Source organism: Triticum urartu, chromosome 3A, assembly GCF_056163025.1.
Source record: "Triticum urartu cultivar PI428250 chromosome 3A, HENAU_Tu73, whole genome shotgun sequence".
NCBI lineage: Eukaryota > Viridiplantae > Streptophyta > Magnoliopsida > Poales > Poaceae > Triticum > Triticum urartu.
The window spans coordinates 30,315,672-30,342,060 of NC_141875.1; positions in this window are offsets into that span (position 1 = coordinate 30,315,672).

The following is a 26,389-nucleotide window of genomic DNA, read 5'->3' on the forward strand; positions in this document are numbered from 1 at the left end:
ACCTATTGTGGATGCAAAACATGGAGATCACTATGCAAGACTTATGCATTTGAGCCTGATATGGTTATCACCTTTGATATTCGTCCGGAATGATATTGAAGGTAATACCGACATCTGGGTTGATGTGCAGACGCCTCCAGTTATACCATTATGTAAGTTTCTCAACCATATTTATGTCTTAGATATTGTTTATTCAAAAATAGTTGACAACTAATTTGTATTGTCAGCTTATTTCGGTGCAAGCAAACATGTCCAGCGCTTGGTAGACAGGACCTACTACTGTCCCGGGGCTTAACTAAACTGCGAGGAGCTAAGTCATTATGTTTCATGGCTTGAGGATCTTAATACTGTCAAGAAAAATTTTCTTCCTGCACTCAGAAATGTTAGTACTAAAAACGTGCGACCAATAGTGTTCGTAATGAACTACGGTCACATCTATTTAGGAAGGATAGTAAGATTTTTACTATTTGTCCTCAGTGCATCTTTTCCATACATTATTTTTGAAGCTAAACTTCATTGCTAAGTATGTTACCATACGATGTTCTTCAACAGGGACTCCCGATGAATGTTGTGCCTTATGGGATCGAGACTAAAGGTACCATGAGTATTATTAGCTTACGGCCAAGATATCCTACAGATTACTTTAGTGCATTCAAGATTAGTGACGGATGCTTAATAGTGCAAGACTGGACCAAATATGTGATGGGGGAGCGCAGAGAAGTACTAGGGGCAGCAAAAAGGTGCGCTACCCATGATTAGGAGACAGGTTCATCTGCATGCTCCAACTTGATCAAGGAGGAGAGCTACACATGTTTTATGTTATTTTACCTAAGAGAGAGCAGCAGGAGTGATTAGCTAGCTAGAAATGAGTTTGAGGATGATGATGTGCTACACTATTACTATGATGATAAAATAGCTAGTGTTGGTGGTAATGACTATGATGATTATTATTAGCTAGTGTTAGTGGTGATTAAATAAATACTGTTGGTGGTAATGACTATGATGATGATTAAATAGACTGTGCTGGCGGAATAGATTCAAGTGGAGGCAACATGTGGTGCACATCGAAAGTACTACTAGTCCAAACTAGATCAAGTTTGGATTAGTAGTATACTTCTGACATGCACCACATATTGCCTCCACTTTAACCTAATCCACCTTCATTTGACACACTGTTATGGACATAATGATGTAAACCTCATAACTGGTATTGTACCAATATTTGTATGATGGCGCATAAATACACTAAAAATAAAAAAATAAAAAAAAGAATACAAGTAGCGATGGAGAAAAAACATGCTGCCAGTAGTTACATTAGCTGTAGCGTGGGAGTGAACAAACGCTGAAGCTATTTGTCCTAGCAGTAGTGCATGCGGGCACGTGTTACTGCTAAGCAATAGTTGTAGCGCCTTATTAGTAGCGCACCTACCCGCGCTACTAGTGAGCACAAAACCAGCGCTACTACTAGGGTTTTCCCTAGTAGTGATAGTTCGGTCTCCTCATGATAATCTTATGTTGTAATTTTCTTCCTACCACCTACCTCGGGAGTGCCCAACCCACGCGGTGACCATGCGGCGGGCATGCGAGCTTACGCGCTCTGGAGTTGGGGTCCTCAGCCACTGTCCAAACGTCGATTTCTCGCCACCAAACCATGTTACCTATAAATGATTTTTGGAAAAAATAAAGAGCAAACTATGAGGCAGTTGCAGTTCAAATTTGACCCACTTCCAACTAACTCGACAGGAGTTTGTCTTTTTCACCAGAGATGGATCAAAAATTTTGACACCCAAACATTTTGTCAATTGTGAATTAAATATGTCCTAGTATTTTATAAAATTGGTTAGGTCCAATTTTGCAACAAATATATGGTAGGTCCTTCACAAAAAAAACTCATTTCGGGCACTCGGAAAATGGAAAATGTATTTTTCGTCCAAAGAAAATGAAAACTCCCTTAGGCAACATTGTTTTGGATTCCAAGATGCACCCTTTGTGCACAATATGAGATCATTTGAACAAACTATGCCATGAATGTGGCCATAAGATTGATCATTTGGCTTGAAATCCATGAATCTTCACGCATGATAGCTCATTTCTGAGAACACTTTTTTAAAATAATTGCCGTATTACAAGTTTATTATTTTTCCTGGTAACTTGGTCACATATAATGACACAATGCGAAGATATTCCAATTTATTAAATTTTTTGAATTTTTTATGCCCGTTTCAAAATGCGGTCAAAACGGCGGGCTTGACCGTTCCTAGCTAGTGGTAGAATCTTGGAAATTTTTTGATGTTTCTCTGATTAAATAGATACTTATGTACCTATAAATGATTTTTGGAAAAAATAAATAGAAAACTATGAGGCAGCCGCAGTTCAAATTTGACCCGCTTCCACCTGAATCGACTGAAATTTGTCTTCTTCACCAGAGGTGGATCAAAACTTTTGACACCCAACCATTTTGTCAATTGTGCATTAAGTATGACCTAGTATTTTATAAAATTGATTACGTCCAATTTTGCAACAAATATATGGTAGGTCCTTCACAAAAAAACTCATTTCGGGCACTCAGAAAATGGTAAATGTATTTTTCATCCAAAGAAAATGAAAACTCCCTTAGGCAACATTGTTTGGAATTCCAAGATGCACCCTTGTGCACAATATGAGATCATTTGAACAAACTATGCCATGAATGTGGCCATAAGATTAATCATTTGGCTTGAAAGCCATGAATCTTCACGCATGATAGCTCATTTCTGACAACACTTTTTTTAAAATAATTGTCGTATTACAAGTTTATTATTTTTCCTGGTAACTTGGTCACATATAATGACACAATGCGAAGGTTTTCCAATTTTTTTATTTTTTTTGAATTTTTTATGCCCGTTTCAAAATGCGGTCAAAACGGTGGGCTTGACCGTTCCTACCTAGTGGTTGAATCTTGGAAATTTTTTTATGTTTCTCTGATTAAATAGATACTTATGTACCTATAAATGATTTTCGGAAAAAAGAAATAGCAAACTATGAGGCAGATGCAGTTCAAATTTGACCAGCTTCCAGCTGACTCGGCGGGAATTTGTCTTTTTCACTAGAGGTGGATCAAAACTTTTGACACCCAACCATTTTGTTAATTGTGCATTAAATATGTCCTAGTATTTTATAAAATTTATTAGGTACAATTTTCCAACAAATATATGGTACGTCCTACACAAAAAAAAACTCATTTCGGGCACTCAGAAAATGGAAAATGTATTTTTCGTCCAAAGAAAATGAAAACTCCCTTAGGCAACATTGTTTGGAATTCCACGATGCACCCTTGTGCACAATATGAGATCATTTGAACAAACTATGCCATGAATGTGGCCATAAGATTGATGATTTGGCTAGAAAGCCATGAATCTTCACGCATGATAGCTCATTTCGGAGAACACTTTTTTAAAATAATTGCCGTATTACAAGTTTATTATTTTTCCTGGTAACTTGGTCACATATAATGAAACAATGCGAAGGTTTTCCAATTTATTAAATTTTTTTGAATTTTTAGGCCCGTTTCAGAGTGCGGTCAAAACGGCGGGCTTGACCATTCCTAGCTAGTGGTTGAATCTTGGAAATTTTTTGATGTTTCTCTGATTAAATAGATACTTATGTACCTATAAATGATTTTTGGAAAAATATATAACAAATTATAAGGTAGCTGCAGTTCAAATTTGACCCGTTTCCACCTGGATCGGCGGAAATTTGTCTTTTTCATGAGAGGTGAATCAAAACATTTGACACCCAAGTATTTGGTAAATTATACATTAAGTATGTTCTAATATTTTAGAAATTTGTTTTGGTCTTATTTTGCAACAAATATATTGTAGGTATTTCACAAAAAAACTCATTTTCGACACTTGAAAAATGGAAAATTTATTTTTCGTGCAAAGGAAATATAAACTCCCTTTGTCAATATTGTTTGCAAATCCACGATGTAAACTTGTGCAAAATATGATATCAGTTGAACAAATATTTGATAGGACTTTCATAAAAAAAACTCATTTTAAGCACTGAAAAATGGAATGATTTTTTTTATCTTGAATCGATCGCGACCAATTTATATGGTCATAAGGTCATCAAATGGTTTGCTGCGTTCTGATTGGACCATGAGCATATCACGCGGATCATGCATCAACCACCGTCGGATGCTTCCGGATCCAACGGCCCAAACCCACCCAAGCCGAAACCCTAGGTCAGTCCTCATGGACATTTTCCACCCACCCACCCCTGCCTCCATTCTTTCTCTCCCTCCCTCCCCCGCCTCCACCAGCGAGCCCCTCTGCTCTCCCTCACTCCGATCTGGTGGAGCCGCCACCCCAACCTCTCTCTCCGACTTCGATCCGCCGCCGCCTCCAACCGCTCCCACCCCACTCCTCTTCCCCTCCTCCTCGGGCAGCCCAGTCGTCGTCGCGACCGAGGACCAGAGACGCAGGTGGGGAGCTCGAGGCGGAGGAGCAGCAGCAGCGGCAGTGGCAGCGAGTCAGGGCAAGGCTAGCAGCGATGGGGTTCATCTCCTTGATGAGTAAGAGTGTCGAACCCAACGAGGAGCAGAAGGAAATGATAAGCGGTTTTCAGCATGGTATTCTCTGCAAGTACTGAAATAAGTGGTAACAGATAGTTTTATGATAAGATAAATTGTAACGAGCAACAAGTAACAAAAGTAAATAAAGTGTGGCAATGTGGCCCAATCCTTTTTGTAGCAAAGGACGAGCCAGAACAAACTCTTATAATAGGAAAAACGCTCCCGAGGACACATGGGAATACCGTCAAGCTAGTTTTCATCACGTTCATATGATTCGCATTCGATACTTTGATAATTTGATATGTGGGTGGACCGGTGCTTGGGTGCTGTTCTTACTTGAACAAGCATCCCACTTATGATTAACCTCTATTGCAAGCATCCGCAACTACAACAAAAGTATTAAGGTAAACCTAACCATAGCATGAAACATATGGATCCAAATTAGCCCCTTACGAAGCAACGCATAAACTAGGGTTTAAGATTCTGTCACTCTAGCAACCCATCATCTATTTATTACTTCCCAATGCCTTCCTCTAGGCCCAAATAATGGTGAAGTGTTATGTAGTCGACGTTCACATAACACCACTAGAGGCTAGACAAGATACATCTTATCAAAATATCAAACGAATACCAAATTCACATGACTACTAATAGCAAGACTTCTCCCTTGTCCTCAATAACAAACGTAATTACTCACAAAGCATATTCATGTTCATAATCAGAGGGGTAATAATATGCATATAGGATCTGAACATATGATCTTCCACCAAATAAACCAACTAGCATCAACTACAACGAGTAATCAACACTACTAGCAACCTACTAGCACCAATCCCGGACTTTGAGACAAGAATTGGATACAAGAGATGAACTAGGGTTTGGAGACGAGATGGTTCTGGTGAAGATGTTGATGGAGATTGCCCTCTTCCGATGAGAGGAGCACTGGTGATGACGATGGTGATTATTTCCCCCTCCCGAAGGGAAGTATCCCCGGCAGAACAGCTCTACCGGAGCTCTAGATTGGTTCCGCCAAGGTTCCGCCTCATGGCGGTGGAGTCTCGTCCCGAAAAGTTCCTTCTTATTTTTTTTCTCATCGAAAGACTTCATATATGAGAAGATGGCCGTCGGAGAGCCACCAGGGGGCCCACGAGGTAGGGGGGCGCCCCCTAGGAGGGGGGGCGCGCCCCCACCCTTGTGAGCAGGGTGTGGGCCCCCTGGCCTTCATCTTTGGCGAGGATTTTTCTTTATTTATTTTAAGATGTTCCGTGGAGTTTCAGGACTTTTGGAGTTGCGCAGAATAGGTCTCTAATATTTGCTCCTTTTCCAGCCCAGAATTCCAGCTGCCGGCGTTCTCCCTCCTTATGTAAACCTTGTAATACAAGAGAGAATAGCCATAAGTATTGTGAAATAAAGTGAAATAACAGTCCATAATGCAATAAATATCGATATAAAAGCATGATGCAAAATGGACGTATCAACTCCCCCAAGCTTAGACCTCGATTGTCCTCAAGCGAAAAGCCGATAACAATAAATATGTCCTCATGTTTAGAGGTAGAGGCGTCGATAAGAATAAAATACGGACATGAAGGCATCATGATTATTCTCATAACAGCAACATATATAGATTTTTTCATATGATTACTTATGTTCAAGTGATGATCTATTCGCAATGCAAAAGTATAAATCATAAACCTTATTGGGCTCCGACAAACTACAATCTCAGTCATTGAAGCAATTGCAATTTATCATAACATCGGAAAGAGTCTATGTCAGAGCTAAAAAGCAAGTCCACATACTCAAATATCATTTAGTCCTTCATAATTGCTAACACTCACGCAATACTTGTGGTTATGAAGTTTTAATTGGACACAGAGAAAGATAGGGGCTTATAGTTTTGCCCCACAACCTTTTACCTCAAGGGTAATGTCAACAATAATAATTCATGCTCCCCTATATCCAATTAGATATATATACATATATATCATGTTCTTCCCAATATGCTTAGCTTGCCAAAGGATAAAATGTAAAAAGGAAGGGTGAAGATCACCATGACTCTTATGCAATGTAGGAGATAAAAGTAAAAGATAGGCCCTTCGCAGAGGGAAGCAGAGGTTGCCATGCGCTTTTATGGTTGGATGCACAAAATCTCAATGATAAAGAATGTCACTTTATATTGCCCCTTGTGATATGGACCTTTATTATGCAGTCCGTCACTTTTATTACTTCCACATCACAAGATCGTATAAAGCTTATTTCTCCTACACCAATCAATCATACATATTTAGAGCAATTTTTATTGCTTTGCACCGATGACAACTTACTTGAAGGATCTTACTCAATCCATAGGTAGATATGGTGGACTCTCATGGCAAAACTGGTTTAAGGTTATTTGGAAGCACAAGTAGTATTTCTACTTGGTGCTACGAATTTGGCTAGCATGAGGGGGAAAGGTAAGCTCAACAAGTTAGAGGATCCATGATAACATACTTTATCTCAGATATAAGAAAGACATAACTCATTACATTGTCTTCCCTGTCCAACATCAACCCTTTAGCATGTCATATTTTAATGAGTGCTCCCAATCATAAAAGATGTCAATGATAATATATCTATATGTGAAAACCTCTCTTTCCTTATTACTTCCTATTAATTGCAACAATGACCAAAGCTATGTCTGCCAACTCCCAACAACTTTTAATCATCATACTCTTTCTATGTGAAGTCATTACTGTCAATAAGATCAATATGAACTTTTTGTTTCTTTTTATTATTTTTCTCTTTTCTTTTATTATCCCAAGATCATGGCAAAATAATCAAGCCCTTGACTCAACACTAATCTTTATTATATATAGCTCACGGACTCGATTACAAAGAGAGATCATAAAGCAAACTCAAAACTAGATCATGCCATAAACTTTATTCTACTAATAGGATCGAACTAAGAAAAAACGGTAAAGATATGAGTTGTGATTGTGATACAATACCAGGGCACCTCCCCCAAGCTTGGAAGTTTCCAAGGGGAGTACCCATACCCATGTGATTATGTCTCCTTTGTCGGTGAAGAAGGTGGTGGTAATGTTGGCTTAGTTGATGGCTTAGGCTTCTCCCTTAATTTGCGCTTGAGGACGGCATTTTGATCCCTCAGATAATCAATCTCCCATTCCAGGATTAATATCTTTTTGCATAGGTCCTGCTTATTTTCCTGCAAGAGACGAAAAGGGATAAACTCGAACTTGGGTTTCTTTACCCTATCAGGGAGACTTGACTTTTTGAACTCCACGTGCATGTCCCTAGGTTGAGGTAATGGTGCTTCATATTCATCTGAGCTCGTCTCCTCCTTCCCCTTGGGTTCATAGTCCTCTTCTTCCTCCGTGGTCCATCCATCCTGTTCCACATCTCCATAGACCTTTGGATTTGCTAAGTAATCATCGACATAGCTTTCTCCTTCCGAATCCTGGGAAGACATGTTGATTTAATCTGCAACGGGACAGCTCGAAATGAAACAGACGATATTTGCGTGATACGGGAGTCAAAACCTTTGAGTGGTTATATAATGAATTTTTCCCGACCAAAATACGTATCATGCAAGAAAACGAAGTCTAGAAGGCACACGAGTTGCTCACGAGGTAGGGGGGCGCACCCAGAGGGGTAGGGCGCGCCCACCACCCTCGTGGGGCCCTCGTGTCCTTCCCGGACTGCTACCTATTTTTATATTTTTCTAAATATTCCAAGACGGAGAAATATATCCTTAAAAATTGTTTTGGAGTCGGTTTACTTACCGTACCACATACCTATTCCTTTTGAGAGTCTGAAACGGTTTGGAAGGTGTCCCTTATGTATTCCTCCGTGGTTACGGTTTCAAATAATATTGGTTTCAATATTTATGGGATTACCTGAGATATAATGTTTGATTCTTTGACCGTTTACCACCTTCGGATTTGTGCCCTCGAAGTTGTTGATTTTTATGGCACCGGAACGACAGACCTCCTAGATAACATAGGGGCCTTCCCATTTAGAGAGAAATTTTCCTGCAAAAAATCTTAAACGAGAGTTGTATAGCAATACATAATCACCTACATTAAACTCACGCTTTTGTATCCTTTTGTCATGCCATCTTTTAACTTTTTCTTTAAACAACTTGGCATTTCCATAAGCTTGGGTTCTCCATTCATCAAGTGAGCTAATATCAAATAACCTCTTCTCACCGGCAAGTTTTAAATCATAGATAAGCTCTTTAATAGCACAATATGCCTTATGTTCTATTTCGAGAGGTAAGTGACATGCTTTTCCATAAAAAAATTTATACGGAGACATACCCATAGGATTTTTGTATGCAGTTCTATATGCCCATAATGCATCATCAAGTTTCTTAGACCAATTCTTTCTAGACCTATTAACAGTCTTTTGCAAAATTAATATGAGCTCTCTATTGCTCAACTCTACTTGACCACTAGACTGTGTGTGATAAGGAGATGCAATTCTATGATTAACATCATACTTAGCAAGCATTTTATGGAAAGCACCATGAATAAAGTGTGAACCACCATCAGTCATTAAATATCTAGGGACTCCAAACCTCGGAAAAATAACTTCCTTAAGCATTTTAATAGAAGTGTTATGATCAGCACTAGTAGTTGGAATAGCTTCTACCCACTTAGTAACGTAATCAACAGCAACTAAAATATGTGTGTATCCATTAGAGGCAGGAAATGGTCCCATATAATCAAAGCCCCAAACATCAAACGGTTCAATAACAAGAGAATAATTCATAGGCATTTCTTGGCGTCCACTAATATTGCCAATTCTTTGACATTCATCACAAGACAAGACAAACTTACGGGCATCTTTGAAGAGAGTAGGCCAATAAAAACCAGATTGCAATACCTTATGTGCAGTTCTATCTCCAGCGCGGTGTTCACCATAAGCCTCGGAATGACACTTGCGTAGGATCTGTTCCTGTTCATGCTCAGGTACACAACGTCTAATAACACCATCTACTCCTTCTTTATAAAGATGTGGGTCATTGCAAAAGTAATGTCTCAAGTCATAGAAAAACTTTTTCTTTTGCTGGTATGTGAAGCTAGGTGGTATAAACTTAGCAACAATATAATTCGCATAATCAGCATACCATGGAGTACTACGAGAAGTACTTATAACATTTAATTGTTCATCAGGAAAGCTATCATTAATAGGTAGTGGGTCATCAAGAACATTCTCTAACCTAGACAAGTTGTCTGCAATGGGGTTCTCAGCTCCCTTTCTATCAACAATATGCAAATCAAATTCTTGTAGCAAGAGAACCCATCTAATAAGTCTAGGTTTAGCATCTTTCTTTTCCATAAGGTATTTAATAGCAGCATGATCAGTGTGAATAGTTACTTTAGAATCAACAATATAAGGTCTGAACTTATCACAAGTAAGTACAACTGCTAAAAGCTCTTTTTCAGTAGTAGCATAATTTCTTTGAGCATTGTCTAGAGTCTTACTAGCATAATGAATAACATTTAATTTCTTATCAACTCTTTGCTCTAGAACAACACCTACAGCATAATCACTAGCATCACACATAATTTCTAAGGGTAAATTCCAATCAGGTGGCTGAACAACAGGTGCAGAGACTAATGCTTTCTTAAGTATTTCAAATGCTTCTACACAATCATCATCAAAGACAAATGGTATGTCTTTTTGCAATAAATTAGTTAGAGGCCGAGAAGTTTTTGAGAAGTCCTTAATGAACCTCCTGTAAAATCCGGTGTGACCAAGGAAACTTCTTATACCTTTGATGTCCTTGGGACATGGCTTAATCAACTTCAATACCTCTTTCAAAAACTTTATGCCCCAAGACAATACCTTCATTAACCATAAAGTGGCACTTTTCCCAATTCAAGACAAGATTAGTTTCTCCACATCTCTGCAAAACTCGATCAAGATTGCTCAAGCGATCATCAAAAGAGGAACCATAGATGGAAAAATCATCCATGAAAGCCTCACAAATCTTTTCACAAAAGTCAGAGAATATAGCCATCATGCATCTTTGAATGGTAGCAGGTGCATTACATAAACCAAAAGGCATACGTCTATTAGCAAAAGTACCAAAAGGGCATGTAAAAGTAGTCTTTGATTGATCTCTAGCCGACACAGGTATTTGAGAGAAACCAGAATAACCATCTAGAAAGTAATAGTGTGTATATTTGCATAATCTTTCTAGCATTTGATCAATAAAAGGTAAGGGGTAATGATCTATCTTAGTAGCTTTATTTAATTTGCAGGAAATCAATTACCATCCTATAACCTGTGATAATTCTTTGTGGAATCAATTCATCTTTATCATTAGGAACAACAGTAATACCTTCCTTCTTAGGGACACAATGGACATGACTTACCCACTGACTATCAGCAACAGGATAAATTAGACCTGCCTCCAGAAGCTTGAGTATTTCTTTTCTTACCACTTCTTTCATTTTAGGATTCAGACGTCGTTGAGGAGCACGAACTCGTTTGGCATCTGCTTCCAAATTTATTTTATGTTGACATAGATTGGGACTAATGCCCTTAAGATCATCAAGAATATATCCAATAGCAGCACGATGCGTCTTCAGAGTTTTCAATAATCTTTCTTCTTCATGCTCTGAAAGGTTAGCACTAATAATAATAGGATATATCTTCTTTTCATCAAGATAAGCATATTTAAGATTATCAGGAAAAGGTTTAAGCTCAAACACGAGATCACCCTTGGGTGGAGGAGGATGCCCTAAAATTTCAACAGGCAAATTGTGTTGCAGAATAGGTTCTTTCATTCATGAACATATCATTTTCATGGTCTAGCAAATAGTGTAAAAAATGAAAAAAAATGATAAACCGGGGTGGCGGCGGCTCACAGCAGCGAGGTTGACCTGCGAGGGCGACGGCGGGGGCGGCGAGGGCGTCGGCGAGGGCGTCGGTGAGGGCGGCGGATGGCTCGGGGAGGAGGGCGGCGAGGGAGGCACGGGCTTGGGGACGACGGCGAGATCGGGGGTGGCACGGGCTCGGGGCGGCGCGAACTTGGTGACGACGTCAAGCTCGATGGGCGGCGTGAGCTTGGGGAGGAGGGCTCGGGGACGACGGCGAGCTCCGGGGCGGCGCGGGCTCAAGGGCGGCGCAGGCTCGAGGGCGGCAAGGGCTCAAGGGCGGCGCGAGCTCGAGGAGCGGGCGGCGGCGGTGACGAGGAGCGGGCGGTGACGGCAACGGCGACCTCGGGGCGGCGACGGTGAGCACGGGCAGCCTGGCGTCGTCGTCGGGGCGGGATCGAAGAACTGAACCAAATTTTTCACAAGGGTGGCTTATATAGACGGAGCATTGGTCACGGTTCGTGGCACAAACCATGACCAATGGCCCCCTTTAGTCCCGGTTGGTGCCACCAACCGGGACCAAAGGCCTCTTTTCAACAGCCCAAAGGGCGGGAAGCGGCGGCCTTTGTTCTCGGTTGGTGGCACCAGCCGGGACTAAAGGGGGGCATTGGTCACGGTTTGTGCCACGAACCGTGACCAATGCACCCTTTAGTCCCGGTTGGTGCCACCAACCGGGACCAAAGGCCTTGTGCGGCTGCGGCATCGAAAGTTTAGTCACACCTCGCTAGTTGAGAGGGGTGCGCAGTGGTTTATAAGCCCCACTGCCGCACCCCTCTCGAGCTTCTCTCCATTGCAGGCTTACGGGCCTAATTGTCACTCCTATGCCTGTGGGCCTACTGGGCCTCCTGCGGGCCTGAATCCTGGCCCTTGGATGGGTTTCTAGTCGTATTCAGGTCGTGGGGGCCCAGTAGGTGGCATTTTTTGTTTTTTTGCTGCTTTATTTATTTTATTTTCCTTTGTTTTTTGCTTTATTTTTTAATTCTTTATGCTTTTAGTTTTAGAAAAATTATAAACTTTTTGTTAATGCCATTATTTTTCAAATTTGAAAACATTTTTTTTGTTTTTTTGTTTTCTTTGTTGCTTTATTTATTTTATTTTGTTTCTACTTACAAAAAAATACTTATTGTTGCTATTTTTTCCAGTCTTTTTGTTTGTTTTCTGCATTATTTATTTTCTTTTGTTTTTTTCTTTATTTTTTATTCTTTTTGGTTTTAGTTTTAGAAAAATTATAAACTTTCTGTTACTGCCATTAGTTTTCAAATTTGAAAACACTTTTTTAGTTTTTTAGTTTTCTTTGTTGCTTTATTTATTTTATTTTGTGATTAACTTTACTATAAAAATAGTTTTTTCCTGTTTTTTTGATTTGTTTTTTGCATTATTTATTTTCTTTTGTTTTTTGCTTTAATTTTTAATTCTGTTTGCTTTTAGGTTAGCAAAATTATAAACTTTTTATTAGTGCCATTAGTTTTAGAAAAATTATAAACTTTCTGTTAGTGCCATCAGTTTTCAAATTTGAATAGTTAAAATTTGAATTCTTTGAAATTTGTGTGAATCACAAGTTTGTGATTAACTTACTAAAAAATGAGAATAGATGCGCTTATAGAGAAAATTCAACCTAAATTCATAGTAAATTTCTATGAATTTCAGAGAAATTCACTATGAATTTAGGTCAAACTTTTCTCTATTAGGGCATCTATTTTCACTTTGAGAGGAGCTCAACAAGGCAGAGAGGGAAGGGCTTATAAACCGGTGTGTGCCCCATTCGGTTGGCGAGGTGGGACTAAACTCTGCCCGCAACGAGGACCAACCCTTTAGTCCCGGTTTGTGGCACAAACCGGGACTAATGGTCATGGGCCAGGGGCGAGGAGCAAAATTATAAACTTTCTGTTAGTGCCATTAGTTTTAGAAAAATTATAAACTTTCTGTTAGTGCCATTAGTTTTCAAATTTGAATAGTTAAAATTTGAATTCTTTGAAAATTGTTTGAATCACAAGTTTGTGATTAACTTTACTTTTTCCAGTTTTTTTTGTTTTTTGCATTATTTATTTTCTTTTGTTTTTTGCATTTTTTAATTCTTTTTGCTTTTAGGTCAGAAAAATTATATACTTTCTGTTAGTGCCATCAGTTTTAGAAAAAAAATTATAAACTTTCTGTTAGTGCCATTAGTTTTCAAATTTGAATAGTTAAAATTTGAATAATGGTATTACGAGGGCCGAACCATAAGACATTAAAGCATTTCAAATGAACTCTGAAAAAGTTGAAAGTTGGCATGGTATCATAATTTCACCCACATAGCATGTGCATGTACAAAACGGACAATGGTAGCATGTTCGTGTGTTACAAAGTTGGCATGGTATCATCATAATAGTTGCGGGAGAAAGTCTTCACTTTTTCTTCGCTTGTGTCATTTGCTTATTGCACCATAACCATGGATAATCTTCATCGTTTATCAGGATGCTTGGGTCAGCCTTGTCATTGAAGGGAGGAATTTCATGAAACTTTTCATAATCTTCAGACATGTCTGTCTTGCCGTCCACTCCCAGGATGTCCCTTTTTCCTGAAAGAACTATGTGGCGCTTTGGCTCATCCTATGATGTATTCGCTTCCTTATCTTTTCTTTTTCTCGGTTTGGTAGACATGTCCTTCACATAGATAACCTGTGCCACATCATTGGATGGGACGAACGGTTCGTTAGTGTACCCAAGATTTTTCAGATCCACAGTTGTCATTCCGTACTGTGGGTCTACCTGTACCCCGCCGCCTGACAGATTGACCCATTTGCACGTAAACAAAGGGACCTTAAAATCAGGTCCGTAGTCAAGTTCCCATATGTCCACTATGTAACCATAATATGTGCCCTTTCCGCTCTCGGTTGCTGCATCAAAGCGGACACCGCTGTTTTGGTTGGTGCTCTTTTGATCTTGCGCGATCGTGTAAAATGTATTCTCATTTAGCTCGTATCCTTTGTAAGTCAATACAGTCAAAGATGGTCCCCTGGACAACAAGTACAACTCATCACAAACAGTTTTGTCACCTCTGAGATGTGTTTCCAACCAACTGCTGAAAGTCCTGATGTGTTCACATGTAATCCAGTCGTCGCACTGCTCCGGGTGTTTGGAGCGCAGACTGTTCTTGTGTTCATCGACATACGGGGTCACCAAGGTAGAGTTCTGTAGAACTGTGTAGTGTGCTTGAGACCAAGAATATCCATCCCTGCATACTATTGAGTCTCTTCCAAGAGTGCCTTTTCCAGTCAGTCTCCCCTCATACCGCGATTTAGGGAGACCTATCTTCTTAAGGCCAGGAATGAAGTCAACACAAAACCCGATAACATCCTCTGTTTGATGGCCCATGGAGATTCTTCCTTCTGGCCTAGCGCGGTTATGGACGTATTTCTTTAGGACTCCCATGAACCTCCCAAAGGGGAACATATTGTGTAGAAATACGGGCCCCAGGATGATAATCTCGTCGACTAGATGAACTAGGACGTGCATCATGATATTGAAGAAGGATGGTGGGAACACCAGCTCGAAACTGACAAGACGTTGCACCACATCACTCCTTAGCCTTGGTACGATTTCTGGATCGATCGCCTTCTGAGAGATTGCATTGAGGAATGCACATAGCTTCACAATGGCTAATCGGACGTTTTCCGGTAGAAGCCCCCTCAATGCAACCGGAAGCAGTTGCGTCATAATCACGTGGCAGTCATGAGACTTTAGGTTCTGAAACTTTTTCTCTGGCATATTTATTATTCCCTTTATATTCGATGAGAAGACAGTCGTGACCTTCATAGTGAGTAGGCATTCAAAGAAGATTTCTTTCTCTTCTTTCGTAAGAGCGTAGCTAGCAAGATCTTTATACTGCTTCGGAGGCATGCCATCTTTTTCATGCAAACGTTGCAGGTCCTCCCGTGCCTCAGGTGTATCTTTTGTCTTCCCATACACGCCCAAGAAGCCTAGCAGGTTCACACAAAGGTTCTTCATCACGTGCATCACGTCGATTGAAGAGCGGACCTCTAGTTCTTCCTAGTAGGGTAGGTCCCAAAATATAGATTTCTTCTTCCACATGGGTGCGTGTCCCTCAGCATCATTCGGAACAGCTAGTCCACCGGGCCCCTTTCCAAAGATTATGTGTAAATCATTGACCATAGCAAGTACGTGACGCATGGCGGGCTTCTTCCGGTGATCTGCCTCACATTTGAAATGCTTGCCTTTCTTTCGACATTGATGGTTGGTCGGAAGAAATCGATGATGGCCCAGGTACACATTCTTCCTGCATTTTTCCAGGTATATACTTACAGTGTCATCTAAACAGTGCGTGCATGCGTGGTATCCTTTGTTTGTCTGTCCTGAAAGGTTACTGAGTGCGGGCCAATCGTTGATGGTCACGAACAGCAACGCCTTAAGGTTAAATTCCTCCTATCTGTGCTCATCCCACGTACGTACACCGTTTCCATTCCACGGCTGTAAAAGTTCTTCAACTAATGGCCTTAGGTACACATCAATGTCGTTGCCAGGTTGCTTAGGGCCTTGGATGAGAACTGGCATCATAATGAACTTCCGCTTCATGCACATCCAAGGAGGAAGGTTATACATACATAGAGTCACGGGCCAGGTGTTGTGATTGCTGCTCTGCTCCCCGAAAGGATTAATGCCATCCGCGCTTAAAGCAAACCATACATTCCTTGGGTCCTTTGAAAACTCATCCCAGTACTTTCTCTTGATTTTTCTCCACTGCGACCCGTCAGCGGGTGCTCTCAACTTCCCATCTTTCTTTAGGTTCTCACTGTGCCATCACATCAACTTGGCATGCTCTTCGTTTCTGAACAGACGTTTCAACCGTGGTATTATAGGAGCATACCACATCACCTTCGCAGGAACCCTCTTCCTGGGGGGCTCGCCGTCAACATCACCAGGGTCATCTCGTCTGATCTTATACCGCAATGCACCGCATACCGGGCATGCGTTTAGATCCTTGTATGCACCGCGGTAGAGGATGCAGTCCTTAGGGCATGCATGTACCTTCTCCACCTCCAATCCTAGAGTGCATACGGCCTTCTTTGCTGCGTATGTACTGTCGGGCAATTCGTTATCCTTTGGAAGCTTCTTCTTCAATATTTTCAGTAGCTTCTCAAATCCTTTGTCAGGCACAGCATTCTCTGCCTTCCAGTGCAGCAATTCCAGTACGGTACCGAGCTTTGTGTTGCCATATTCGCAATTGGGGTACAAACCTTTTTTGTGATCCTCTAACATGCGATCGAACTTCAGCTTCTCCTTTTGACTTTCGCATTGCGTCCTTGCATCGACAATGACCCGGCGGAGATCATCATCATCGGGCACATCGTCTGGTTCCTCTTGATCTTCAGCAGCTTCACCCGTTGCAGCATCATTGGGCACATCGTCCATCACCAGCTCCCCCTATTGCAGCATCACCATATTCAGGGGGCACATAGTTTTCATCGTACTCTTCTTCTTCGCCGTCTTCCCTCATAACCCCTATTTCTCCGTGCCTCGTCCAAACATTATAGTGTGGCATGAAACCCTTGTAAAGCAGGTGGGAGTGAAGGATTTTCCCGGTTAGAGTAAGACCTCATATTCCCACATTCAGTGCATGGACAACACATAAAACCATTCTGCTTTTTTGCCTCAGCTGCATCGAGAAACTCATGCATGCCCTTAATGTACTCGCAGGTGTGTCTGTCACCGTACATCCATTGTCGGTTCATCTGCGTGCATTATATATAATTAAGTGTCCAAATTAATAGAAGTTCATCATCACATTAAAACCAAAGTGCATACATAGTTCTCATCTAACAACATATAGCTCTCCAGAGCATCTAATTAATTAAACCATACATTGAAACTATGCAAAAACATTTCAATGCGAAAACAAATGCGATCATAATCGCAACCAAGGTAACAATTGATCCAACGGCATAATGATACCAAGCCTCGGTATGAATGGCATATTTTCTAATCTTTCTAATCTTCAAGCGCATTGCATCCATCTTGATCTTGTGATCATCGACGACATCCGCAACATGCAACTCCAATATCATCTTCTCCTCCTCAATTTTTTTTATTTTTTCCTTCAACAAATTGTTTTCTTCTTCAACTAAATTTAACCTCTCGACAATAGGGTCGGTTGGCATTTCCGATTCACATACATCCTACATAAATAAAATCTATGTCACGTTGGTCGGCATAATTTTCATAAATAATAAATGAACCAATAGTTATAAAGATAATATAGATACCACATCTGAATCATAGACAGGACGAGGGCCGACGGGGGCGGATACCAAAACCATCGCACTATATAAGATGCAATAATAAAAGTAAGAAAATAATACAAGTATCTATGTAAACATACAAGTAAGAATATTTTTCGTTTCACAAAGAAGATAAGAACAAGAGGCTCACCACGGTGGTGCCGGCGATGAGCTCGGCGCGGGTGATCGACGGCGGTGAAGACGGGGACGGGGCGTGACGGACCGCTAAACCTAGACAAATATTGTGGAAAATGGAGCTTGGAGGTCGAGCTTGGAGAGGAGAAAGCTTAAGTAGTGTGGCTCGGGCGTTCTATCGAACACCTTGTGTGCATAGGAGGTGAGCTAGAGCACCACCAAGCCCTCTCCCCCTCGGCCAGAAAAAAACAGAGTAGTGTGCTCTGCTCTTACGCGATGGGGTATATATAGGCACTTCATTGGTCCTGATTGGTGGCATGAACCGGCACTAAAGGGGAGCCTTTGGTCCCGGTTCAAGCCACCAACAGGGACCAATGGTGGTGGGCCAGGAGCGAGGCCCATTGGTCCCGGTTCATCCCACCAACCGGAACCAAAAGGTCCAGATGAACAAGGACCAATGGCCCACGTGGCCCGGCCGGCCCCCTGGGCTCACAAACCGGGACCAATGCCCCCATTGGTCCCGCTTCTGGACTGAACCAGGACTAATGGGCTGATCCGGCCATGACCACTTCATGCTACCCGCCTCTCCCCCTCCCCTCCCTCCCTCGCTTAGACGCCCTCGACTCCCATGGATATGAAGGCTTGCGGTTTGTGTTTGTTTACCTCGATTGCTTGCTTCGTGCAGTCAAGAATTGGGGTAGATCGTTTGCATCTGCCCACCCTTTGCCTCCCCTAGCTACAAATTGCTATGACACATTCGCCAATCCTTCCAACTAATAAAGTGTATTCTAGTTTGAAGGGTTACTGTTTCATAATAGCCAAATAAATAGCATGCATTTAATCATCCTTTTGTTACTTTAAATATAATAATGTAGTGGCAAAATTCATGAAATCATTATGGCAGTAAATACTACAGTTCTAGTTGGCCCAACCTCAATTATGGAAGTACAAATTATTGCTATTTTTCTCATAAGATTATAGCATGAAACATACTATCTAGAAATTATTTCTCTGTTGTCATTGCTTTCCTAATTGAATCTTCATTTCAGATTACATACCACTTCTTACACTGGAAGAAGGGAACTTCATTCGATGATGATCAGGGGATGTATAATAGATTGACTTGGTGGGAGCAAATGGACAACGAAAAGCAGCTTACTCGCAACAGAAAATTTCTTTTTGTGGTTCCTGAAGTCCTGTATGTGTTATTCTATTTCAATTTTATTAATACTGCTTTTGGGAGCTTACCTGGCAAGGAAAAACATGGCAAGATGTATGCACAAACATTGATTCTGGCTAGTTAGAAATACTACACGTATTCATTAATTATGCAAAGAACACTTGTTAAAAACATCTAGGTCTAACTTGCATATTCACGCCATTATACATGTGTAAGCATTGGGCATTGCTCTATTGCTCTATTCACGCCATTATACATGTGTAAAAATTGTTCAATTAACTTCATTATCTTTAATAATTGATTATTCACTTCTGGTTAGTAGTAACTTAAACTTGACGGCAAACTGGTTAAATACTTGGCTGTGAACACATTTGTGGTTGGTGTGTGAGCAAGCAAAATCAGAAATGATCCCAACTGATCATATTATTTTTGCGTTTGCTAGAATTGTCCATGGACATTTAATCTGTTTTGTGTATAGTAGGTAAAATAGCAGAGTACACCAATTACCATTTTGTTTGTTGACGTACACTTCCAAAGACCTTTTAGCACAGAGTTCATATTGTTACATAGTGCTTTTTAGCTTACATATCATACAGTTATGCACCGCTCCCTACACTGTCTGTTTGCTATATATATCATTCATGTATTGTTGGATAGTACTGACTACAAACCAGGGCGAATTAACCACAATTTGCCACAATTTGCAGCGGCTGTGCTCCACCAGTTGTTTTGTGGTTCTTGCAATCAAGGGAGTTCCTCGCAAGACAGGGCCCTCCCTCTTCTGCTTCTTCTACTACCTGTTGTTGCTGATTGGTCTATGCACGGTGGGTAATCCATCAATGTTTATTTGCTACTGCTATAGTAGCTAGTACGCTTGATGCGTGTATCTCTGTCTCCTTACTGTTTTGCTAGAACCATAAATCCTGATGCATGATGATTATAGTCTGGTTTGCTAGATCTATTCTATTGGTGCTTAAAATTTGACATGCCTGGATTCTGAATGAACTTGTTCTTACAATTCCTTTCATTTCTATGATCAATTTAGTTAGAGTTGCACATGTTAGTATACTATATACCAAAAAAATCCAAGCTAGTGAGAACATTTCACTCCATGAACATATACTGGTTAGTGTTAGTCATACTATTTATCTACATGACATTTGCTGTCAATTCTTGCTTATAAGTTATTGGATTCCTCATTGGCTATTGTTTGATGTTCTGTACATATTCTTATTCTTATATTTTCATTCTTATTCTTTGCACAGGTGAAGTCCGAATCAAAGTCCGAAGCTGTGTAGCATATCAACAAGTAGTAGCATATTATGTGTTGTAATTGTAGGCAGTAGTAGGCATATCTGGCTTGTAGTATATTGTAATGATTGTAATAGACTAATGTAGTGTTGTTTTGGATGAATTTTGATTGCTTTCAGGCCTTATAATTATTGTGTATGTGGTTTGAATACCTGTGAAATGGAAACCTAACAATGGAGTCCAAGTTATAATGGTTGTTTGGCAAAGTTCGAAATTTTTGATGTGTGGGACCAATTTTGGGATAAGCATGACAAGTGGGACCAATCTGTGGTGGGACCAGCTGCAAAATAGAATGGCTGAAAATAGAAAATCAATAGATCGGCAAAAAGGCCATGCCCTAGAAAATAGAAGGCCAAATTGTTCGGCCAAGCCCATGTAGCTAGAGAAAATTAACAGAAAAATATATATTAAAAAGGCTGAATTAATGGGCTCGGCCCATCTAAAGCACCGAAATGGACCGGGCCAATTCTAATTTTGACCTCTTCAATTGGTCTCAATTTTGCCACGTCGAATCCTACATGGCCTGGGCAGGCAGCCAGTGACCAAAACAAAAGGTCATGGGTTCAACGACCTTCTGTTTTGGTTGTAAACGTCTACGACCTTCTCACAAAGAAGGTTGTTAATTTCAGTTTATGACCGCCAGCTTTTGACCATCTATTGTTGGTCAAAATAAGGTCGCAAATGGAAATCAATGACCTTTTAGGGACCAATAGTGAGGGTCACAAATTGACATATTTGTTGTAGTGATGGCGACGAGAGCTTGCAGGGGAGGTCGATGGCTGGGCTGGCACGCTGGAGAGGAAGCAGGAGCATGGCGAGGTGTAGTTGCGAGAGGGGAAGAGGGAGCCGCCGGAGAAGGTACTCGCCAGCGGGCAAGGCAAGGAGGCTCAGGGGTCGGAGAAGGGACGCGTGCAGAAGGAAGCTCAGCGGCCGGAGCTGATGGTCAGCGCGGTTGCAGGGTCGCGGGCACGAGGGCTCGGCGGAGAAGACGAGCAGCGGAGGCGGACGCGGAGGAGAGAAAGGGGCGGTCAACGATCTGCTGGGCTCCGGTGGCCCGGGTCCACGAGGACGAGGTGGAGGTGCGGGATGAGGGAGCGAGCGAGAGGAAGAAGGAGCATGGGGATCTCCTCTCCCTGGTGCGAAGCGGGTGTGCGTGTGGCGGCATGAGGGAACGAGAGGAGGAGATGGGATCGAGCAGAGGCCGCTCCTGCGGCTAGGGTTATAAGGGAGTTGGTCTTGGAGGTCAGCCCAGTGGAGAGGGAGGCGCCTTGTCGCAGATGGGCCTGCCTGGCTGGGCTCTCTTCCGCCCCACAACCTCTCTTCTCAAAACAGGGTAGAGAAAAAGAATAAAAACACTAGTGCAGAACCGGGTAATAGCACCGGTTCGTAAGGCCCTTTAGTGCCGGTTCCATAACCGGCACTAAAGTGTGGTCACTAAAGCCCCCCCCCCTTTAGTACCGGTTCAGCACGAACCGGTGCTAAAGGGCAACCACGTGGCACGAGCCAGCTCCGGGGGCCGGGAGCCCTTTAGTAACGGTTGGTAACACCACCCGGTACTAAAATGTTTGGGGGGTTTTTGGTTTTATGATTTCTTTTTCATTTAATTTTGTGTTTTCCATTTTAATTCATTTTTGTTTGCTGGTCTTTTACGATACTACACATTGTACACGTTATGCATATATATATATAGAGAGAGAAATTCTAGTAGAACCAATCATATATATATCATCAATGTCTCACAAACCATATTAATTCACACATACACACATGTATAGCTATATACAATTTCTCCTACATATGCATGTGGCCTTCGGAGCCAGTGGCATTAGCCTAATTGGTGCCTTCGGAGCACGATGACAATTGGAAGTGGTTCATGACCTGGTCGATGGGGGCGGTAGCGGGTAATAGTATTCTCCCTTCGGATTTATGACCTGGTCGAGCAAAAATCCCGCTATTTCCTCTTGAAGTGCTTCTATGCGCTCCGTTTCTAGGAGCTTGTCCCGCACCTCTTTGAACTATTAAGAAGGAGATCAATATGCATGTGTATTAGTTGTGTGACTAGATATCGATAATGGTGTAAACATTGTGAATAGTGTTCTGACAAGCGTACCCATTCTTGTCTTTGAGATATGCTCCTTTCGGACGCCATCATGCAAATGTTCTCGCAAACATAGAATGCACACAGATTAGTCCCCTGCGCCTGCTTCAGGGCCTTTATTACGAGAATGGAATTTAATTTGATCAGATAATAATTAATCAAGCATGATAATTAAAGAGATGGCAGCTAGCTAGCTAGCTAGTACTACTTAATTACTTACCTTGGGTCGAAACCATTTTAGCTGTCGTTTCCATTCACCTTCCGTGACGCTGATGAACCTTACCCAAGCCCTGCCCGCCGACAAAGAAAATGAATAAAGGGGTTATTAAATAGTTCATATCATGAAATGACGAACTAAATAGGCCGAGATATATAGTTAATAATGATTGAAATTACCTGTTGACTATCCCAAACAAGATGTTATAGTCACTATTTGTTTTGAGTAGTGAGTCCAGTATTTGAACTGTTCCAGCGTCAACTTTAATGATACACAAGATCTAGTGAAATCTGCATGCACACACGTTTGCATGTCTTAATTAAGCGGGCATATGTAAGCAAAAACATGTAGCTAGCTAGTAGGCAAAAATAGAGAATTTGTAGTACAAGAAAGTGTGACTCACTGGAAGTTGTAAGGAAGTAGTATATCTTCATTGTATTTGAGGCGCTTCAAGAACTCTAGCATGCTGTCCCCTACCTGCTTTTCATGATGCTTGTTTATTGTCCATGTGTATTCATTAACGGTGTTTGGGTCAATGAACCCAATGCCATAGCGTCCACCTTTTCTCATTTCATACATCTTCATCCTGCATAATACCACAGAAAAGAATATAGTGAGTATAATTACAGGTAATGATTGATCAAAAGGATCACTACAGCTAGCTTGAGACTTAAATTACAGAAAGAAATCACTTACAGACAAATAGCAACTGACGATAGATTTGTCGAGTGCGTCTTGATTGTATAACTGAAACAGTTCAGAATACTCAACAGTCACAGGTTTCTCATGGTAGTAATGATCCTTCTTGACTTGCACCATGAGGGACTCTCGATCGGATCTCTTGGTAATGTCCATGTACCATTCATGTAATTCATACATTCCCGTTGGGAGCTTCTTGACCTGTTCTGGCTTGACCAAAGGTTGGCCCCGGGCATATTTCCATTTTATTTCCTCCTCTTTAAGCACAGGCATGTCCTCGATCTCGAGGAGTTGTCCAACAGTGATTTTGAGAGTTTCAGCCTGCATTATATGCTCCTGGGTTATTACCACATCGCCCACCTCTGGAACGTAAACTGTTTGGCCACAATAATATTGGGCACGCGTACTGTCATGTGTTGTTGGCAGCACAACAAGCGGGGGGATCGATTGCGCCGCATGTTCTCCCAGCTGGGCAATGGTTTTCCCGCATTTTTTTACAGCTGCTTGTTGTTTGCTCGAGCTCGAGCTCGCCTCCTTCTGTAGACGTTGTCGATGTAACTTCCTGATGTGGCGCTCATAGTCTGTGTCAACAGGCTTAGGAGGTGGTGGTTGAGCCATACGAATGAAGTGGTCAACTACTTCCACATGCACTTTCTCCCTTGGCGGCGGTGGCGGTTTCGGTCCAAAATGGGCGTCGACTTCTGCCCGCACTATGGCATTGGTTTGCTCCTCGGTCCTGTCGTAAGCCCTCTCAGGAAGAGGAGTAGTGAGGTTTGGACCATATTTATATCGCTTGCCTCCGCCTGTACTTCCTGTACTATGACCTCGACTCGTACCGCTACGCACCATAGTTGCGGGGTGTCTCTTCTGCGATTGCTGAGGCGGCGGAGATGGCTGACGGGGCTGAGTTGGACGAGGAGGAGTGGACTGAAACTGTGCCGGACTTGTAGTGGCCTGAGGTTGTGCCGGACATGGAGGAGGAGTGGACGTCTGACGCTGTGTCGGACTTGGAGGAGGAGTGGCCTGACACTTTGCCGGACTTGGAGGAGGAGGAGTGGCCTCACGCGTTGGTGGACTTGGAGGAGCGGGAGTCTGCTGACTCGGTGGCGGACTTCGACGAGGAGTCGGGTGACGCGGTGTCGGTGGCCTTCGAAAGATGATGTAATCCTTTCTCCATAGGATGATACGATGTTTGGCATCTCCGAGTGTGTGCTCCTCGTCACCTCCAGGAATGTCAAGCTCTAGCCCCGAATATTGGTCCACCACCTCATCAACCACGACACGAGCATAGCCTGCTGGAATCGGGTTGCAATGGAAGGTTGCCTCGGGGGAATTTGTATAAGCAACACCGTCCGCCACCTTCAAGGATATGTTCTTAATTTTGAAGTGTAGCTCGCAGTTAGTGTTCTCCGCGATATCATCCACGGGGTATCTATCCAGCATTGCGTCAAACGGGGCAGAACCCACGCTGCTTCTTGGCATGGATGGGGCGGTGGTATCCAATGCTGGATCATCCGCTAGCTGCTGCAGCTGCTGAGACCCCCTTTGCTGGCTAAGTGAGTCGATCTGCTCCTGCTGCCGCTGGAATTTGATTGCCAAGTCCGCGTGCGCTGATTCTAGGCCTTGAAGGCGTTCATAGTCTAGCTTCCTCTGCTCCTCCTCCATCTTCCTCTTCTTCTCCTCTGCAATCTTCTTTCTCGCACGGGTTCTGTAGTCGGCGTTCCAGTCCGAAAACCCCTCATACCACAGAATGCGCCCATGCCTCGTGTTCTTCCCGGGTGTTCAGGATTTCCCAGGGCACGCGTAAGCTCGTCGTTCTCTCTGTTGGGCTCGAACAACCCGGATCGAGCCTCTTCTATTGCAACGAGTAGCTTATCTTCGGCTCCGTCCAGACATGCCTTCTTGGAAACTTTGCCTGTCTTCGGGTCCAACTCCCCCCATGCGCATAGAACCAAGTCCTGCACCTGGGGGGCCAGCTCAATGTTTCTGGAGTGACACTTGCATCCAGCATCTCTTTCTCATACTTATCCCACTTAGGCATTCCCACCGCATAGCCACCTGGCCCCAGCTTATGGAACTTATCCTTTTTTGTGGCACTGGCCTTGTTTATTCTTGACCGTTCCTTAGATAATTCTGAATCCTTGAATTTCACGAAATCGTCCCAATGAGCACTTTGATTCTCTAGTGTTCCCTCGAATACTGGAGTCTTCCTTCCTCCCTTGACGTACTTGTCCCATTCACGATTCTTGTGGTTCTTGAATGCAACTGCCATCTTCCTAAGAGTAGCGTCCTTGACTTTCTGCACATCTGCTTCTGTGAAATGATCTGGTAGGGTGAAATGTTCCATGAGAGTATCCCAAAGCAGACTTTTTTGTCTGTCATCGACAAAAGTAAGATCTGGATGTGGCTTTGCTGGCTTTCTCCATTCTTGAAGGGAGATCGGGAGTTGGTCCTTCACAAGAACTGCGCACTGACGAACGAACTTGTCCGCAATCTTCTTAGGCGCTAATGGTTCGCCATTACGTTTGATTGCCTCGATATTATACTTTACGCCCTCCTTCAACTTTTTGTTCGGGCCTCATTTCGTCCTTTTGCCTAAAGATTTGCTCGATCCGGATGGCTGAAAGAAGAAAGATCGATTCGTTAATATATCATCAACTCATTTAAAACATGTGATGATCACCAGATGCCTGCTTATATAAATATATATACCTCTCCGGTGTTGTCATAATCGTAGTTCATGAATTCATCAATTCGGTCGTCGCGATCGAATATCATATCACCCTCTCCGGTGTTGTTTAGAAATTCGGAGCCGTCATAATCTTCTTCATTCTGATCATCATCTGGCCCGCGTATTATATCGAACATGGTCTGTTCTCCCTATCTGTTGGTATTATCCGCCATAGCTTTTATTTAACTATGCCAAAAGAAATATAAAACAATTTAGTATTCAAATTACATGGTCACTAATAATAGATATAATCTCGAATACATCGTCTCGAATTATAGATATAATCTCGAATACATCATCTC